We start from the raw sequence: 19,346 nt of genomic DNA, 5'->3' as shown, positions 1-19,346 counted from the left end.
CACTATGCCCAGCAGCTGGAGGAGGCGCATGGGGGGGTCCTCCTGGGCCAGGGGTGGGCGAACCCCATGTCACCCCCACATTGCACTGGGCAGGACTCGGCTACGCGGGGACACTGGAGGGCAGCCCTGCCCAGCCCAGAGTCCCGGAGCCCTCGGCGGCTGCCACGTCACTGCCCAGCGGGGAGCAATGGGATGGGCAGGGGAGGGTCTGGCAGCTCTGCCACGGGGCCCAGAGGGCAAAGAGAGGACACCTCCCCGAGGAAGGAGGCTCCATGCTTGAGCAAGTGTGACATGGGACACCTGGATTAAGACCTGTGGAGAGTGGCTTTGGGTCCCCCCAAGAGCCACATGCTCCCAAGTGGTGGCTTATGAGGTGCCGGGGCGCCAGGCGAGCCTCCGGTGTGCCGTGGGGACAGAACCCACAGGCCACAGACAGGTCTGAACCTTCCGGGGCCAAAGTTCTTCACGGCAGCTCTCCCCGATCCGTGCCTCCTCTAAAAAGTATTTTTCTACACGTTCCTCTTTGCTTTCCCTAAACCACTCTCTCTTGTCCTTGTCTGTGGTCTGGGAACCCCCCTCCTCGCTCTGAGCAGAGAGGTCTCAGGCCCGTCTGTGGTGTCCGGCGCCGGCCGCAGGCAGCCTGTGTTTAATTCCGGTTTCTTCGCCAGGATGAAGAGTATGGAAGGGGGGGGTTACGGAAGCCACCGCCTACCTTCAGATGGGCAAGAAACAGCACGAAGCCGTACGGGTAAGCCACCGAAAGCTTTAAAAAAAAAAGTACCATATACGCTATTACTGCAAATCCTTCCCACGCTGTCCGCGCCTGTGAACGCGGAGGGAGGCGGAGAGGCGGGGGCGGGCGCACACTCAGCCCCTCAGCAAAGCAGGAGCCCAAACCCCTGAGAGGCTGCGGCTGACGGGACTGTCAGCTCGCCTCCTGCGGGCCAGGGAGGGGGACTCCAGTGGCGAGTGGTGCTCCCCGCGCAGCCTCAGGCTGGACACGGTGTCCCTCCAGCCCCGCCGCCGGCCTGGACCGGGGTCCCCCCACATGGCCGGGGTGGCTCGATGACAAAGAGTGCTGGGAGGCAAGGCCCCCTCTCCTGTGGGAGCTCAGCCCCCCGGGGCCACATCTGCATTTGAATCTGAGAAGCGGTTCCTGCGGCCCCCTTGGGGTGGACCTGAGGGTGAGTGCCAGAGTGCGCGGAGCTGCGCCCTGGCGGGTGAGGTCTCAGGTCCCCAGCTGTTCCCAGGGCCACTGACTGACGTCTTAGTCTCTCAGGGTCACCTTCAGCCCTGGCTGTGAAGGCCACGCCAGACTCTCATCACCAAAAAACCAACAGCTAATTCCAGCGTATCTTACTCCTCGGGTAAGTGTGTCTTTAAAGCCAACTCTAAAATCCTCGAATCCTACAGAAAACCACAGAAGCCTCCCTCGCCGAGAATCCAGGACTCCGAGCAGAGCCCAGATGTTTATCTCCGACACCACGGAGCGCACATTCCTGCCTTGTTTGAACCCACAGATTCCAAGGACGGCCAGGACTGTTATCCAAGCCTCACTCTCCTTACACCATTGTTTTACGTATCCCTGTTCTCCAGGCCATTTCCTGTTTTCTTGCTGGTGTCGTGACAACACAAAATTTTTCCAGCGCTAAGTGCCTGGAAGGCAGCAGCGGGCTGAGCCAGGCGGGGTGTCGGAGGTCAGTGGCCCAAGGGAGCAGCAGTCAGGGCTCGGATTGCTGCCGGGGCTGATGACCCGTGTGACAGTTCCTCAGGGGCCCTTCAGAGCTGGGGGGAAGGTGGGGGAGGGGCACAGCCTGGGCCTGGTTCCCCAATTGAGCCCCCCCTACCCCCGCCAGCCCCTTCGGAGTAGCCCGGGCCTCCCCGAGTTCCCCAGGGAACCTTCGCCCAAGACAGTAGGGCTCGCGCTGGGCTGAGTCAGGCTCCCTGGGTTCTCCGTGAGTGTAGATGCCGCCTGGGCAGCCCTGCGGGAGGTGCCGAGTTCTGCCGGCTCCTGGTGAGGGGGACACGGCTGGTCCCGGCTGCTCAGAAACACCAAGTGGGAGTCCCAAAAAATGTCCACATATACACTAAAATTTCACTTTAACCTGAGACATGGAAGTCGCCCACCAGCCAGCCCCTGGGCGTGGGCCAAGGTTGCTTGAGCAGGGGCAGGGCTGGCAGTGCGGGACAGTTCCTGAGACCCCGCCCCAGGGCAGCGACTCTGCTTCCTACTGCCATTGTTTAAAGATTGCAATGGAGGCTTAGAGACGCTTGCAGGGCAATCTGAGCGTAGAATTCTTAATTTTTATAACGTTCTGGCCGACCTGTCTTTGCCACGTGTCACCGGCGCTCGGTTCCACTGCACTTGGCAAGGCTTCCCAGAGTCACAACTTGGTTTCAGAGCGACCGCTCTGTCTCAGCTGTAAGTAACGGCGCAGTGGCCACACCGGACACAGGCCACAGTGATCTTTGCTTCTCTTTGCTGCTGCCACGCTCTCTGCCTCCAGGGAGTCAGCAAGGACGTTGCTCCACAAGTCGCAATTGTCTTGGGGGAGTCGCCGCGGCACACTTTGCGAATGGCGACCTGATTTCCTGAGCCCCACCTAAGGGACAGCAGCACACGTGTCTGACCCGTGCCCTGTGGGGCCCCTCTGCGGCAGGAAGGGCTGGGGGTCACTGGCCCTGCCACCCACTCGGGGCCGGCGGTCTGGACACCCCTCCAGAGCTGGAGTCGCGGCTGTCGGTCTAGTCTGGTTTCTCCTTGAAGACGTGAGGTCTCTGCACACACTGCGCTTTGATCTGAGATAATTTTACCACTTTCCATGATGACATGTCCCCCGTCCCCAACAGGGCCCGGCTGGCAAAGGGGATCACCAACGTTTTCTTTACAGCCTGGGCCCACGCTGGGTCCCCGGGGCTCGAGGCAAACTGCGCTGGCACCGCGGCGGCGTTTCCCGCTGTCAGGCCTCAGCCGGCTGCTCCCCTCGCCAGCGGAAAGGGCCTCGCAAAGGACACCAGACCCACCGCCCGTTCCTCGCCGTCCACAGAACATGTCTGCTTCCCTCTCCCGCTGCCCTAGGGTTTGACATGGTTCGCACGGGGCCACCGCTCCGTGACTGCCTGCAAGCTGGGGCCTCTCAGGGTGCGCGCGCCGCTGTTAGGGCCGCCAGGCATCTTGCAAGGGCACCCGTGGTGCTAGGCGTGGCCTTCCCCGCCTCACTCCAGGGCCACATTTGTCCCTGCGCATCTCTCCACAGAGCATTCTGGAGAATGGAGTGACCGACACCGTCATGTCCGACCCCAGAGAGCTCATCGCAGAGTCAGCTCTGTTACGTGCCCACCCATGTGTGGGGAGCCGCTCCCTCAGCTGTCTGTCCGGGGACCCAAGCCCTGAGAGTGCGGCCCAGCTGCTTCCCCACCCCCCAGCACACCTGAGTGGAGTCCCAGCCTCGCTCCTGGGCAGACTCAACGGCGTCCGTAACAACTGGACGGGACGTGCGGCAGCAGCACCCTGCGATCCGCTGACCGGCCTCGGCAAAGAGCCTCCAGCTCTAAGAAATACTTGTCACAAAAGATGCTGCAGACACAGCCTGGAGACCCAGGAGCGGCTCTCAGGACCCCACCCCCCCCAGGGACCTGTCCATGGGGTCCAGAGCTCACTCGGGAGATAGGCCTGGAGGGGAGGGGAGGGTGGCAGCTGCCTGTCCCCTGCACTCCGACTGCCCGGGTCAAACCGTGGCCCTGTGCTGCCAGGTGTGTGTGTCAGAGTCCTGGGTTGATGTAACAGAGGTCCACACGCCAGGTGTCTGACACGACAGAGTTAGTTCTCACAGTTCTGGAGGCCGGAAGTCCGAGATCAGGGTGTCGCCAGGGTTGGTTCCTTCCGAGGCTGTGAGGGGGAACCTGCTACGGGCCTCCTTCAGTCTGGGGGTTTCCTGGCCATCGCTGGCATCTCTCGGCCTACAGAAGCATCTCCCCACTTTCTGCTTCCGCCTTCATGCGGCATTCTCCCTGGGTGAGTGTCTCTGCGTCCACATTTTTCATTTATACGGACACCAGTCATACTGGATTACAGACCACCCGAATGACCTCGTCCTGACTTTGAAAGTTGTCAGAATCAAGATGCATCACCGTGCCGAGCCCTGACAAGCGGAGCCAGGGGAGGCCGTGAAGCACGTAAGCCTGATAACAAGAAAACCACAGCCCTGCACAGAGGCCACTGCAACCTTACGCAGAAAAAACTTCCGCGAGCACATCTGCCCAGGAACTGCCTGGCCCATGCCAGACTGACACCACCCTGTTATTGATCCTTGTATCCAAGGATAATTGTTTCAAACCATTACGTAATCATCCTCCTCTTCCCTTTGAAACCCTTGTCTACTTACCTTCCTGAACGTGGCCACCGTGTTCCCACTGCAGCGCTTGCTCCTGAATAAATGCCATTTTCTTTTAGAGCATCTCTCTGTCTGTTGTTTAGGTTGTCAACTTGATCATCTGCAAAGATCCCATTTCCAAAAAACGTCACATTCACAGGATCCGGGGGTTAGGATTTTGACATATAAATCTGGGGACAAAGTTCAAGCCCACGTGGTCTATAACATGAGGAGAGCGCGGGCCTCCGGGGCTGCTAAGGCTCACGGGAGACGTTCCCTCCTGGTGTGAGAGCAGGTGGGCTCCTCCCACGACTGCCCTGTCTGCCAGCAGGGGTGTGACCTGGACGTGGGCCTGGAACTCCAGGGTGCCCGCCCTGTGGCTGCAGGAACCCAGAAGGCTCTGGCTGGTCCAGCCCTGGTGGCTGCATTTCCTGCGTCTGCGAGGCCAGGGTGTCCCCGACACTCTGATCAGCTCTAGTTTTCCTGTTCGACCCTGTGGTTTAGAGGAAAAGGGAAGGAAACTCCAGCCTCCTTAGCTCCTCCTTCCATGTACCACGTTGATGTCGTATGAGGTGTTTATTTAGTCCAGTGGCTGTGTGAGGGCTGGGTGGTCTCACTTAGGTCCTCTCTGCTCCAGATCCCACAGCCTCCAAAGACGCAGGACCACTGGGAAGAGAAGCGGAGCCCATGCTCAGGCCTGGGCAGGAAGGGCTTAGCTCCAGGAGAGGAGGGGGCCCTGGGGTGGCCTCAGTTGGGGAGCCCAGCAAGAGGTTCAGTGAGACTCCCTGCCTGGGGAGGGCTGTGTGGGTGGGCAGGGTCGAGACAGGGATTCAGCTAGGTCTGCGCTGCAGGAAACGGGCAGGGCGCCTGCTAGAATGAGTAGCCCGGGTCAGCTGCAAATGCCCAGCCACCATGTTCCAGAGGAGGACAGGCGACCAGAGAGAGGACCTGGCTGCCTGGGCAGTGATGCCAGTAGTGCTAAGGCCCGACCAGAAGCTGCTCTCCCATGGAGCCTGTGGGTGCACAAGGGCAGCACCCCCAGGCTTCCTCAGTAGCTCTGGTCAAAGGCACCGCCTCTAGGAGGCATCACCTCTGGGGGCCAGCACCTCCAGGGGACATCACCTCGAGGGGGAATCACCTCCAGGGATGTCACCTCCAGGCGGACATCACCTCCAAGGGGTCATCTCCTCCAGGGGGACATCACCTCCAGGAGATATCACCTCTGGGGGGACATCACCTCCAGGAACGTCACCTCCACGGATGTCACCTCCAGGGGACATCAACTCCAGAGACATCACCTCTAGGGGTGGGTAGGTCAGAATTCCAGGAGCCTCGCTGGGGCTGTTCCACCTGACAGAGACCAAGTGCTGCTTCCTCTACAAAATGTGGGCAAAATGGTCCTGTGCCTTCAAATATCAGTAACTTTCTTACGTTCCCCTGTAACTTATAAGCATACCTTGACTTACCATAAAATTGTGCTGTAGTCCCTGACCCTGAACTCGACTCTTTCATATCTTCCTGGACCTTCGCAAGTTCTGCACTTAGTTCGCGTGCAGAGCCGGGCGGATGGGAGGAAGGGTGAACGGGTCTCTGGCCTCTCCCGTGTGGTCTGTTTCGTCCCCTCATCATCTCCCTTCCCCAGAAGTGGCGGCCACGGGTCCCAGCGCCTCCTCCCCTCACATCTCCCTGGCACTTCTCTTGGTCGCCACATCCTTTCATTTCCCATCTGTTTTCTCTTCCTCGCGCGTCACCCCCCATCTCGGCTGGTAAGCCTGTTTTAGCAGCAGCAGCAGCAGGAGTGGCGAGTGCGCCTGTGTCTGCTCCTCTGGAGTCCTGACTGTGGAGACATCTGGACGCAGCTGGAGAAAGTACGTGATGGGTGTGACTTGTCAGTCTTGGCCGGGAGACAAATGAGGAGCGAAGTGGTGACCCAACTCCCCGGTCTCCTCGTCGAGACTGGCTCCTGCAAAGCTGCAGGCGTGGCGTGCCCCAGACTGACCTGTGGAAAGCAGGTCTCCGTGTCTGTCCCTGCACCCACGCCCTGGGGTGCCCCATCTAGGCTGGGCTGCACCGCGTCTCAGAATACGAATCAGTGTTGGCTGGGGTCGGACACACATCCACAAGGTGACCCACCTGGACCCACGTGATGACTCACGTGGCCCCACTGGAAGTGGCCATGAGCCCCAAGCAGAGCAAGCACGGTCCTTTGGTGCACACGCGGGGTGCTCAGGCACCCGTGGGAGGGGTTAACTAGGAGGGCAGTGAGGCGCGTATGTAGGTTTTGACTTTGGAGAAGAGATAATTGGCGCAGAAATTACTCCAAATGGAAAATGTGTGCATTGCTGACAGTTCTTCTGGGCAGATGGTTTTCCGTCTCCCAGCAGTTTTGCCCAACCCGCTTATTCTTCCCTCTTGCCAATGCCTCACTGGTCAGGAGGAAGGTGAAGATCCCATATTCCTAGGGAAAGCACACTCTTCTGCTAATTTCTGGTGGTAAATTCTGCTTCTCAGCTGATCTTGAAAATCCTAATCCTCTTTCCCAGATACTCATCTTCCCAGCCCTCCTTGCAGCAAGGATGGGGCATAAGATATACCTGAGCCAGATAAGATGCGAGCCGAAGACTGCAGAGAGACTTCTGCGAAAGGTTTTTCCCTCCTAATACAAAGCACAGGAGCAAGAGCAGAGTTCCCTGGTGCTACTCTTCCCCTTTGTTTGCTGTGGACTGGAGATGTCATTCCTGGACCAGCACGGTGTAGACGTGCGGGGGAGAGGCTTTCACGGCTGATCCCTGATGGCATGATGAGCTGAAAGACTAATCCTGAGGCCACCCAACCCTGGGATTCTTGTCAGCATCATAATAAATAACCTGATGATTCAAATAATGTCCTTGGATTTTTTGTTACTTGCAGGCACAGATACCCTAACTGATGGCTCATTTATAAAATAAATTTCTACACACCAAACACTACTACCGGCACATGGAGGTAGCCTCAGAAACTCCCATCCCCACCAGCATGAACAAGAAGCTCTCCCCTCTGTGTCAACAAAGGCCAAGTAGGGAAACTGGACTTTGACCCCCACCCAGCAGCAATGAGGCATCTCCCCACTTCCCCTGCAAGAGACATGTCTCAGGAAGTCAGGTAAGACAGAAGATTTAATAGGATGCAACGTTGCTTTAGCAGAATGCACAAAATGTTTGGATTTCAATCAAAAATCACTTGTCATGCCGAAATCCAGGAAAATCTCAAGTTGAATGAAAGAAAATCAAAATATGCTAACAATAAGAAGACAGAATGTCAGAATTACCTGACGAAGATTTCAAAGCAGCCATCATGAACATATTTGCACAAACAATTATAAATAGGCTTGAAATAAATTTTAAAAAATAGACAGTTTCATCCAATAAAATAGAAAATCCAGCAATGAAATACAAGATACAAAGAATAACCGAATAGAAATTCCAGAACTTTAAAATATAACAACCAAAATTTTACAAAAGTCAGTGGATGTGCCCGACAGAAAAAAATAGAGGAAACAAGAAAAATAATGAACTGGAAGACAGGATGACAGTAACTACCTAATCCGAACAACAGAGTAAAAATGGACTAAAAATATTAACAGGGCCCCAGGGACCTGTGAGACTATAGCAAAAGATCTACCATTGTGTCACCAGAATCCCAGAAAGAGGAGAAAGATGATGGGACCAAAAAAATACTTGAAGAAATAATGGCTGAAAATGTCCCAAATTTAACAAAAGATAGAAACCTACAGATTCAAGAGGCTGAACTAACCCCAAAGAGAATAAGCCCAAAATAATCCACACAAGCACATCACAGTCAAACTTGTTAAAACTAAAGACAAGGAAACACTTTTGAAAGCTTCCAGACAGAAAGGAAACAAGTCAAGTGTCAGTGAATTTATCAATCAGAAACTATAGAGGCCAGAAAAAAACGTGGCAAAACATGTTTATGTACTGAAAGAAAGGAACCATCAACCCAGAGTCCTGTATTTGGTAAAAATAACCTTCAGGGAAATCTAAGATGATGAAAAAACAAGAGAATTTATGGCCAGCAGATGTGCCCTAAAAGAATGACTACACAAAATTTTCTAAACAGAAATGAAAAGATAAAAGAAGAAAATTCGGGATATCAGGAATGATGAAAGAACAGATAAGCAAAAAAAAAAGGGGTGGTTAAATAAAACACACTTTCCTCTTTTTCTTGAGTTTTCTACATTATAATATGTTGGCAATTCAAGCAAAAATTACAATTCTCTGGTATGGTTCTAAATGCACACAGAGAGAATGTTTAAGACAACTATATTATAAATGGGGGAGGCTGAAGTGAGGTAATAAAAGGTGAGGTTTCTATATTTTACTTGAAATAATGACACCAGTAATTGTGACAAGTTATGAGTATATAACACCTAAAGCAGCCTCTAAAAAGCTATAAAAATTATACACTCAGAAACACTATAGATAAATCAAAATGGAATGCTAAAAATGTTCAAGTCATCCACAGAAATATAAGAAAAAGAAAACAGAGAAACAAAAAACAGGCCAGAAGACAAAAATTACAATGAAACCATGGCCTTCACACGCCAGTGATTTCATTACATGCACAAAGTCTCGATACGCCAATTAAAAGACAGCGATTGGAAGAGTGGATCAAAAGCCAAGACCAACTATAAGCTGATTATAAAAATTCACTTTAATATAATGAGACACAAAGTTTGAAAGTAAAATATTGGACAATATGTGTCATCCGAACTTGAATCAAAGGTAAGCAGCAGTGACCACGTAAACATTAGGTAACATGGACTTCAGAACAAAGAAACTTCCAGAGACAAGAGAGATGTTACATAATGATAAAAGGTTAATTCATTAAGAAAACAGCGATTGTAAATGTGTATGCACAAAAGCAAAACTGTGAAATACATGAAACAAAAACTGACAGAAGTGAAGGAAGAAATAGGCAGCTCTCAAGCAGAGCTGGGACTTCAAAACCTCTCTCTTGGCCGGGCGCGGTGGCTCATGCCTGTAATCCTAGCACTCTGGGAGGCCGAGGCGGGTGGATTGTTTGAGCTCAGGAGTTTGAGACCAGCCTGAGCAAGAGCGAGATCCCGTCTCTACTAAAAATAGAAAGAAATTAATCGGACAGCTAAAATATATGGAAAAAATTAGCCGGGCATGGTGGCGCATGCCTGTAGTCCCAGCTACTTGGGAGGCTGAGGCAGAAGGATTGCTTGAGCCCAGGAGTTTGAGGTTGCTGTGAGCTAGGCTGACGCCACAGCACTCACTCTAGCCCAGGCAAAAGAGTGAGACTCTGTCTCAAAAAAAAACAAAAAAAACAAAACAAACAAACAAAAAAAACCTCTCTCTTGACTGTGGATAGAAAAACTAGACCAAAATTTAGTAAGAATACGGAAGAACTCACAACACCGTTAACCACCGAGATATAATTAATATTTACAGGACACTCCACTCAACCACAGCAGAATACATTCTTCTCAAGTGTCCAAGGACCACATAGCAAGATATACGACACCAGGAAACAAATCTCGCCAAATTTTCAAAAATTGGTCATGTAGAGTATTTTCTCTGACCACAATGAAATCAAACCCAAGATCAATAACAAAAACAACAAAAACCAGGACATTCTCCAAACAATTGTAAACTAAACAACACACTCCAAAATAATCCATGGGTCACAGAAGGAGTCTCAAGTAAAATTATTTTAAAATACGTTGAACTGAATGAAGCTGAAAATACAACACATCAGAGCTTGTGTGACAGGCTAAAGCCGTGCTGGGAGGGAAATGGATAGCACTAAATGCATGCACTGGAATGAATAATCCACCTCCTTCTTTAAGAACCTAAAAGAGAGACAGAGAGAGAGCAAAATAAACCCAAACAAGAAGGAAAAAAATAGTGAAGAGCTGAATTCAATAAAATTAAAAACATAAAAACAATACAGAAAAATCAATAAATCAAAAAGATATTTGTTTGGAAAGATAAAAAATAGGACAAACCTCTAGAAAGACTGACTGTAACGCACAGAGTAATGCCGCCCAAAGATGCTCATGTCCCGATTCTCAACCCCCGGGAATGTGCTGGTTTACATGGCGAAGGGGAATTAAGTTTGCAGATGGACCTAAGGTTGCCCACAGACATCCTCAAAATAGGAGATTCTCCTGGACCACTCAGGTGGGCCCAGCGCAATCACCAGAGCCCTCACAACTGGAAGAGACAGCCCGTGAGAACTGGATTGTGAGCAAGACTTAGCCTAAAGTCACTGGTTCTGAAAACACAGGAAGGGCACCATGAGCCAAGGGACACAGGCAACTTCTAGAAGCTGGAGAAGTCAAGGAAACAGATTCTCCCTAGAACTTCCCGAAAGAAGTGCATCGTGCAGATACCTTGATCTCATCCCAGTGAGGTTCACATTAGGTTTCCGGCCTACGTAGCTATAATGTAATACGTTTGTTGGGTTTCTTAAAGTCACTAAGTTTGTGACCATTTGTCACAGCAGAAAACAGAGAATATTGTCAGCTGTTAATTTGAATCCACACAAAGCAATAAAGAGTACCAAAAATGGTGACCCTATTTGGGAAATTAAAAAAAAAATTCGTTTAAAGAATTTTTAAAAATATAATTGACAATTTAAAGCAAAAATAATAACAATATACTGTGGGGTTTATAAAATATGTAGAAGCAAAATGAACAATGATAGCACAGAAGGTAAGGGGGAGATGGAAGTATATTTTATAAGGTTCTCGCAGCATATGTAAAGCTGTGTAACAATGTCTGATGGCAGATTGTGATAATTCAAATACAGATTTTATTTAAACCCTAAATCAACTACTAAAAAAATCAATTAATTCAAATGAAGGCAGAAAAGAGGGGAAAAGGAAAAAGAGCAAAAAAAATGGCAAGAAGGTAGATTGTAGACCAATCACACTGATAATCACATTAAATGTAAATGCTCTAAGCACTCTAATCAAAAAACAGAGATTATCAGATTGAATTTTAAAAATGCCCAAATACATTCTAGTAAAAGTAGAAGGATAGGAAAGACATACCAAGTAAATAATATTTCAAAGAAAGCTGGATGACTACATTGCTGTCACAGAAAGAAGATTTTTAGAGCACAGAAAATTATCATAGAAAAAGAGGACTATGTCATGACCACAATCTCATAAAAGGATTAAATCATCAACAGGAGAGAAAAGTTGTGAATATGGATATGACTAATAGAGCTTCAGAATGCATAAAACAGGAACTGAGAACTAATAAAACTGAAGAAAAACCGACAAATGCACATTTTAGTCAGAGATTTCACACTTCCTTCCAATAATTAGTAAAAACAAGCACATGGAGATTCAGTACAGATAAAAAAGACCTGAACCAACGTACGAGCAACGTTACCCAGTTGACGTTTGCCCGACGTTTGTCCAGAGCCTCCCGTCTCTGACACCCACAGCTCGGCCACCCTTGGGACGCCCCCTCGGGCTGGTGGTGTCGTGATGCTCCTCGTCACTCGGTCCTGGGGAGGCAGTGCCGGGCAGCGGCCATGCAGCCAGGGGACCCTAGGATGCCGACCGCCGTGCAAGCTGGCGCCGCTGACGGTTACTCTGAGCCTGTCTGTTACTGAGGTCCAGCAGGACTTGCAGGCCACGCGCTGCCAGAAATATGAAGCTGAGGCCACCAGCAAGAAGCCAGACAGATCCACCTCGTCCCTTGGGCATAGCAGAGATGCTTTCCCAAAAGGAACAGCAGGAGACAGTTCCCGACATCCGGAACGGCTCGTGTTGATGGCCAACACTACTCAGAGATCCCACCCGACAGGGCTCGTGGGAGTCACGCAGCTGACATGGCGGTGGCCCTGAGGCCCCACTGGAGGAGGGAAGAGAAGCTCCAGGCAGCTCCACAAGAGGCTTTGGGAGAAAACCCCCTTCGGAGGTCTGGAGTCGCTTCCACGAGGGCTGCGAGAGAACATGAGGGAGTAAGCTCGTTTTGCAGCAGGGAGAACGTCGGAAACCTCAGGAGCGAGGGAGAGGCCCCGAGTGGACACCTACGGAAGATGACCGTGTGGGGACCGCATGGACGGGGCCGGGGGCTCTGGACTGGATGGAACAAATTCATGGGCACAGAGACCACAGGGACGATGAATTAGAAGGGTTCCAAGACACAACTGATGCAGCTGAGTACCAATTTTAGAGCTTTCCAAGAGAGAATTAGTTGCAGAAGATGAAACCGTGGCCACCAAAGATCACGAGACATGCCGTGCTTCCGATTGCTTTGCCGAAACCAGAAAACCCCAGTCAGAAGGGCGGGCACAGCTCCCGGGAAACGTCACGTCCCCCTGACCTGCATCAAGGAAAAGAAAGTTCAGCCAATACCTGGTTTAGAGAGTTTTCCCTGCAAAGGTGGAGGAGAACCTGCCCAAAGCACGTGACCAGGCTGGACACCCCTAAGACACACGGCAAAGTTCTTCCAGAAACTCTGGAAAGAGCCGCTGGCTGTCCTGGAAGGTGGCTCGTTTTCCGTGCGAGAAAAGCTCGTGATAATGCGCTGGGGGCCCTTCTGGCTGAGACACCTGCGCAGCTCAGGGAAGGAGCACGCGCCGGGGACCAGTCACAGAGGGGGCAGGAGGGGCTTCCGGAGTGTCCTGTACCTGCTGCTGCACAGGGGGCATTTGGCAGAGGCCCTCCAGGGTGACTGGGCCAGCGAAGGCACCAGGCCATGGCGGGTGGGGGTCCAGGGCCCAGGGGGACAGACGGCCCTCCAGGGTCAGGCCCAGGAGCGAGAGCCTCTGCCAGGTCCCCCAGTGGCTGTGCCAGAGTCTGAGCCAAGACCCCTTTGCTCCTGGTGCTGCCTGTGGCTCAGTCGCCTCCGTCCAACCTTCCCCTGGGCATGGGGTGCCCTCGGGCCACCCTGATCCAACATCCCCATGGGAACGGGATGCCCTGGGGCCACCTTGATCCAACACCCTCATGGGAATAGGGTGCCCTGGGCCACCCTGATCCAACATCCCCATGGGAACGGGGTGCCCTGGGCCACCCTGCTCCAACATCCCCATGGGAACGGGGTGCCCTGGGCCACCCTGATCCAACATCCCCATGGGATCGGGGTGCCCTGGGGCCACCTTGATCCAACACCCCCACGGGAATAGGGTGCCCTGGCCCAGCTCCATCCTTTCCCCGTCCCCTTGTCAGACATCAGAGCATCTCCAGGGTCCCTGGGGGCAGCTCCTGGGAAGGGGACTCTGTTCTTCCCCTCGTTCCAGAAAGGGAGGAAGACACTGCCTCGGAGTCTTCCCCACCGAGGTGCCCTGGCCCAGAATCTCCTCCACTGAAGAGCAGAGAAATATGTCTACACCCGGCGCTGTCCACACAGCCCGACAGCAGAAGTGAATCACCTCCAAGTGACCCCACCTTCCAGTGAGCCCTTCTGAAGGTCCACAACCACAGCAAGGCACATTTTTCTCTTCCTGCCAAAATAATTTTGATTTTTTTTCTCTTCGAGCTTTATTGTTAAGTGATTATTCAATGGCTCAAGTGGAAACTGCTTATAATTCTTAGATAATGTGCTATAACTGTATAGAGTATTCAAGTAACTCATATGTTAGTTACATCCATTCTATTTATAAGTAGTGTACTTACAGTATCTTTGTTATTGCTAATAAGCTCACTAAAATAACCCAGAAACACACCAGAATGTTGTCTTCTAAAATAAATTTGATTTTTTTCTCTTTGGGTTTTATTGCTATTATGTAAGTGATTACACAATATCTCAAATGGAGACTCAATAAGATTACGGGTTTCAGGGTAGTGTTTTATAAATGTGTGTTATATATAAATGTGCGAATCTTATTACCAAATTATCACATCTTCTATTTGATTTCCAGACAGTGCAAGGAGAATGTTTGTGTCATTGTAATTTAAAGAGTGTCTCTTATTGATCCAGAAACCCAATTTTTGTCTCTCTTATGAGCCCATATTGAATTTTCTCTCATCTGATTTCACTGCTGTAGTTAAGTGATTACACCATTGCTCGCATCGAAGCGGATAGAATTCTAGTCCTCAGGATGGTGGTTTATAAATGCAGCTCATTTGGAAGGAAACTTCTTGAGTGGGCCGGGCCCCGTCCTCGGGAGCTGGGCAGGACAGACAGGGACACACAGCAGGTGCCGTCTTGTGGGATCGTTTGGGCCCAGAAGCAACTTCACCGGGAGTTTTCTATGCGCCGACTCACACCTCGAGACTCAGAAGCACAGTTTTCCTCTGCGGACCAGGAGATGGGTTTGCTCCAGTTATGAGACGAACACGTTCAACTCACTAAATTTGGGCTGAAGAGAAACGTCTGGGAAACACTGTCACAACAGAGCCTCCTTCACCTCCACCTGATCACGTGTGTTGGCGTGTGCGTCTCTATGCCTGCCTCCCTTGGCGACCTTGCAGCCGCCAGAGTGAACTTTAAAAACCACACACGAGAGCGTGTGACCCCGCTGCTCAGCGCCCTGTCCCCCAGGTCATCCGATACTCAGATCTGTGCTCCCGCCACGTCTGCCGGGCCGGGGAGCTGCCTCTCGCACCATCCACACGTCAGCGCACTCACTCCTGTCTCGGGCGTGGCAGGGGAGAGCGCAGGTGCGGTCCCAGCAGGTCGGGCGGCTGCTGCCTCCCACCGTGCACAGCAGACTGGCGCTGCTCCAGCTGCAGTCCCTGCGCGCCTGGTGCTGCCCCTGCCCCATCCTGGCATCACAGCACTCAGCTCCAAGACCACTTCACCTCCTGTCTGCTCCCGCACTGTCCCTGGGCCTCTGCAACGCGAGGCCACAAGGCAGAGGGTTTTCTCCTCCCCACTGAGCCCCCTCTCGTCTGGCCCCTGGCAGCTGCTCATCAAGGATTCTGGGCCTTGGGGAATGAGCCAGAGAATCCAGGGGGATCCCTGAGCCCTCAAACGTACTCGACCTGAGAGCTTGGCCTGGGGGCCCCCCGAGGCCCCTCACACCTGCGGGCCTCCCTGGAGCCCACCTGGGACCCTGGACTGCCCTGGATCCGTCCCTGGCAGCGAGTCCCGAGTCCCCACGCAGACGGAGGTTTAGCATGGTGTGTGGCTGCGTTCTCTGCCTGGGGTCCCTCAAGGCCAGGATCCAGACGTGGCCACTGCCTTCCTTGCCGAGATTCCGGGGAAGAATCCTCCGTCTGGGTCATTCGGTCGTCGGCCACTCATTTCCTTGTGTCAGTGTGACCCAGGCCCCATTTCTAGCTAGTTGTCACCTGGGGCTGCTCCCAGCTTGTGGAGGTGCCTGCAGTTCCTTGTCACGTGGGCCCTGTGGCAGGCCACAGCGTGGCTTCCTCCAGGCCAGGAGGAGCACGAGTCTCTGACCAAGTCCTCATTCCCTCTGTCTCTGACCTCTCGAGTCAGACGTGACGGGCTCATGGGATTGAGGTCAGGTGACCAAATCACCCCCCTTTTGATTAACTCAAAGTGGACCGATCATATGTGATCAGCCTTAATCATCTTTACAAAACTCCCTCTTGCCGGGTAATGAACTCACAGGTCCCCGCCCAGGCTCCAGGGAGGAAATTTTTCAAGGCATGTACAGCAGGGGGCAGAAATTCTTGCACAACTGTAGAATTCTACCTACCAAAAATTGGTAAAAAGATTAAATTTTCTACAAGATAAAGGAAGGTCACCCTGAGCTGCATCTAGTTCAGGAACCGAGAACGAAAGAAACTCAGCACCGGGAACAGCTCACCAGCAAAAATCCCCTTCTTTGGTTCTGCGGAGACGTCCTTCCTTCCACTTCAGCGGTGGCTGTGGGGGGCTGTGTGAGCCAGAGCCCACCTGGGATCCGCTGCGCTCGGCGGCTGGGGGGCCAGGCACCGGCTCTCACCACCGTGCCTCCCAGCACAGGCAGCGTTGCCGAGGAACAGCAAACTTTTCCGGGCCTAGCTCTGGACTCTCGAAACACAACTCCTGGTAACGCTGGCACCCCAGTGCCTCCTGCTGGGTCTCTGCCATCTCAGCGTTTGGTAAGAGAGCAACAGGTCCGCCCTGCACACTCTGCAGGGGCAGTTTCCACCACACCAGCGAGGCCATGTCAGCATGTCCCCCTCCGGTGCCCACCCAGAGCACGCGCCAGCAGCCCCCAGGCATCCGTGGGGAGAGGGACCTTTAGGTCACATAACCCACCACCGAGGCCTGGAGAGGGACGGTGGCAGGACACACCTCACTGTCCTCCCCTGCTGCTCACCAGTCACTCCCCAGCGCCCGCCGTCACGGGACTGAGCCCTGGAGCACAAGTTCAATGCTCCATCCTGTCCGCAATCCTGACCTTCTAGACCGATGGCTCCTGGATGCTGAATTCATGATCAGTTACCAGTAACAGCAAAGGGCTTCCTCTGCAGCCTGCTCAGCGGCTTCCAGCGCATTCCTAGGGATGCCCGGCCCGAGACGAGTAAGAAGGGCCAACAGCGTGGGTCCCGGTGGCCCCTCGCCAACCACACACAGAGCCCACCAGAAACACCACTCGAAGGGGCAGTGGCCGCAGAGTCCCCCTAACTTACAAAGCCCGTTGGAGACCCTGAGAGCAGCCCTGATGCCACTCCGGTCCCCCGGCCCTCTCGCCTCCGGGCCACCCACCCACTGACCCCGAGTCCTAGAGGGATCATCTCATTCCTCTTCGTTGGTCCAGGACGGGCCTGTGCCCGGCACAGCAGGTCTCTGTGGGATGAACGGCAGGAGAATGGTTGCGATCTCAGCGCTCAGGGATTACTGACATGGCAGGGGTCAGATGGAGAACCCGTGAGCATGAGGAACACGGCGGGGGTGTGCTGGCTCCCCCTCTGCCCCCAGGCCTGGGGGCGCCCTGCCCCGCCCCTGCTGCCTGCGCCCGCTTCTGCGGCGGACGTGCTCTGTTCCTGTCTTCAGCGGTTATTCTGTGTTTTCAGTGCACACTGTCTAATGCCGTCTCTCATTGTCTTTCCCCCAAACCCAGTGGTACAAAACCCAAGGGGGGGGAGATTGTATCTCTGTTTGTTTTGGTAGATTGAACATTTTCTTTCCTTGTTCAACATTTTTCAGATTTCTGGGGATTGTTTTCCACCTCTTGATGTTATCTGAGCTGCGGCCAACAGAAACACACACGCTCTGCGTGGCTGCGGGAGGAGTGCGGAAGCGGGGGGCTCAGATTTTGTTAAATTTAGCTTCTCTTGGGCAGATTTATCTCCATTAATCATAACCAAGTGCAGTTGCTGGAGAATGACTTCCCCCATCCAGCCCCCCGCCTGAGTAACTGCTTCCAGCCTGGGGAGCATTTCCTGGAGCGACTGCCAACAGCCTCTCCCAGCCAGCCACGCCAGCCACGGCACACAGGCAGGAGTGAGAGGGAAGCGGCGAGCTCGGCCCAGTTCTTCCAGAGGTTCCAGACCGTGGAGGTGGAAGAGCACTCAGGGGTCCCTGGGCAGGCGCCTGGGCTCCTGGGTCCCCTGAATGCAGGTTTGACTCCATTTTTTCTGACACTGCGAGATGGCGTGAGCCCAGCGACATTTGGGCGCAGTCAGATCATTCCATTCGATACACACAGCACCCTTTCAGGTCAGACAGGTGCCTGTGGAATGGACGGGGACACTGAGGCAGAGAGTTCGGACAGACAGGGACTGGCTCACTTGGTGAGGACGCCCAGGGCTCTGAGGCTTCCCAGGGTCACAGCTGGGCGCAGAGCAGCTGGTCAGTGCTCAGGCCCCGTCCCTGCTCAGGTCCATTTCTCTAGAAAACCCGACTTCCCAAGAGCACTTTGTACCTTAGAACTCCCTCCAGGAATGCGGCCGCGTAACCGCAGGACGGCCGGCTCCTGTCTCACGCCACGCACGGAGCAAGGAGGCTCCTGCCAGAAGCACTTGGCCCCTCAGCCCAGCCAACCCCCGATCAGCACAGACGCAGCGATCCCGGCCACTGCCCTCCCTGGGCCCGCCAGTGTCCCAGGACCGGCAGCGTGAGGCACTTCTGGACGGGGGCTTCGCGGGAGGGTCTGTTTCCCGTAAGCCCGAGATGAGGCGTGAGTGTGCCCGACACACAGGGCTGGACGCTGCCCGCCTCGAGCAGGGAAAAGAGATGATCTGGGAACATTTCACAAGGAAAAGAACGTAAATTACACCTATTATATGTATATTCAGAGTCTTTGCAGTTTGGAAAACGTCTTCCGGATTTGCCGTTTCTTCCATTTCCTGCAATTTCCTTCCCTATTGTCAAGATATTCTGAAAGCCGGTCTCCCTCCTCACAGATGCGTCCTTGTGAGCTGGCAGCTGCGGCTCCTCACCAGGCCCCGCGGAAGCAGAATCACTGGGCCACGAAGGAGGCGGGGACAGCCCTGCAGCTCCCAGACTCAGGGGAGGACTCCGTGTCATCGAGGTACCATCGAGGCAGGACGGGGCCACCTGGCTGGCCGCAGAGATGTCCTCATGCTAAGGACACGTCTCTCCTGTGAGTCTGAACCCATGGCTACAGCACAGGCATCCTCCGGGACGGGGTGTCTGCCCAGCCAGAGCCCCGCTGTCCAGGGTGCCTGGGGTCACTCCAGGCCTAACTCAGAGAAATTCGGGCTTCGTGGGAAACTGGCCACACCCCAGGGACGGCGAGAGCCATCCCGGGCACCCCTGGGAACGCTGGCCCGGACACTCCATCCTGCAGCACCCTAAGGTGCCCCCTCCTTTCTCCTGGGCGAGAAGCCCCCTGGGGACCCTGCTCCTGCACAGCGTCCCCAGACCCGAGAGCCAGGGTCCCCACCCCCGGCAGGCCCAATAGTGCGCTGGGGCTGCTGCAAACATGTGACCACAACTGCGCGGCTCACAGCGGCAGGAAACCCTCCGTTCTGGAGGCTGGAAGCCTGGGTCAGGTGTCCACAGGGCCATGTCCTCACCGAGGCTTCCAGGGGAGGGTCCTCCTGCCTCCTCCAGCATCTGG

The sequence above is a fragment of the Propithecus coquereli genome, unplaced genomic scaffold (genome assembly GCF_000956105.1).
Source record: "Propithecus coquereli isolate 6110/MARCELLA unplaced genomic scaffold, Pcoq_1.0 Scaffold803, whole genome shotgun sequence".
In the NCBI taxonomy this organism is placed as follows: Eukaryota; Metazoa; Chordata; class Mammalia; order Primates; family Indriidae; genus Propithecus; species Propithecus coquereli.
This window is presented reverse-complemented; position numbering follows the sequence as displayed.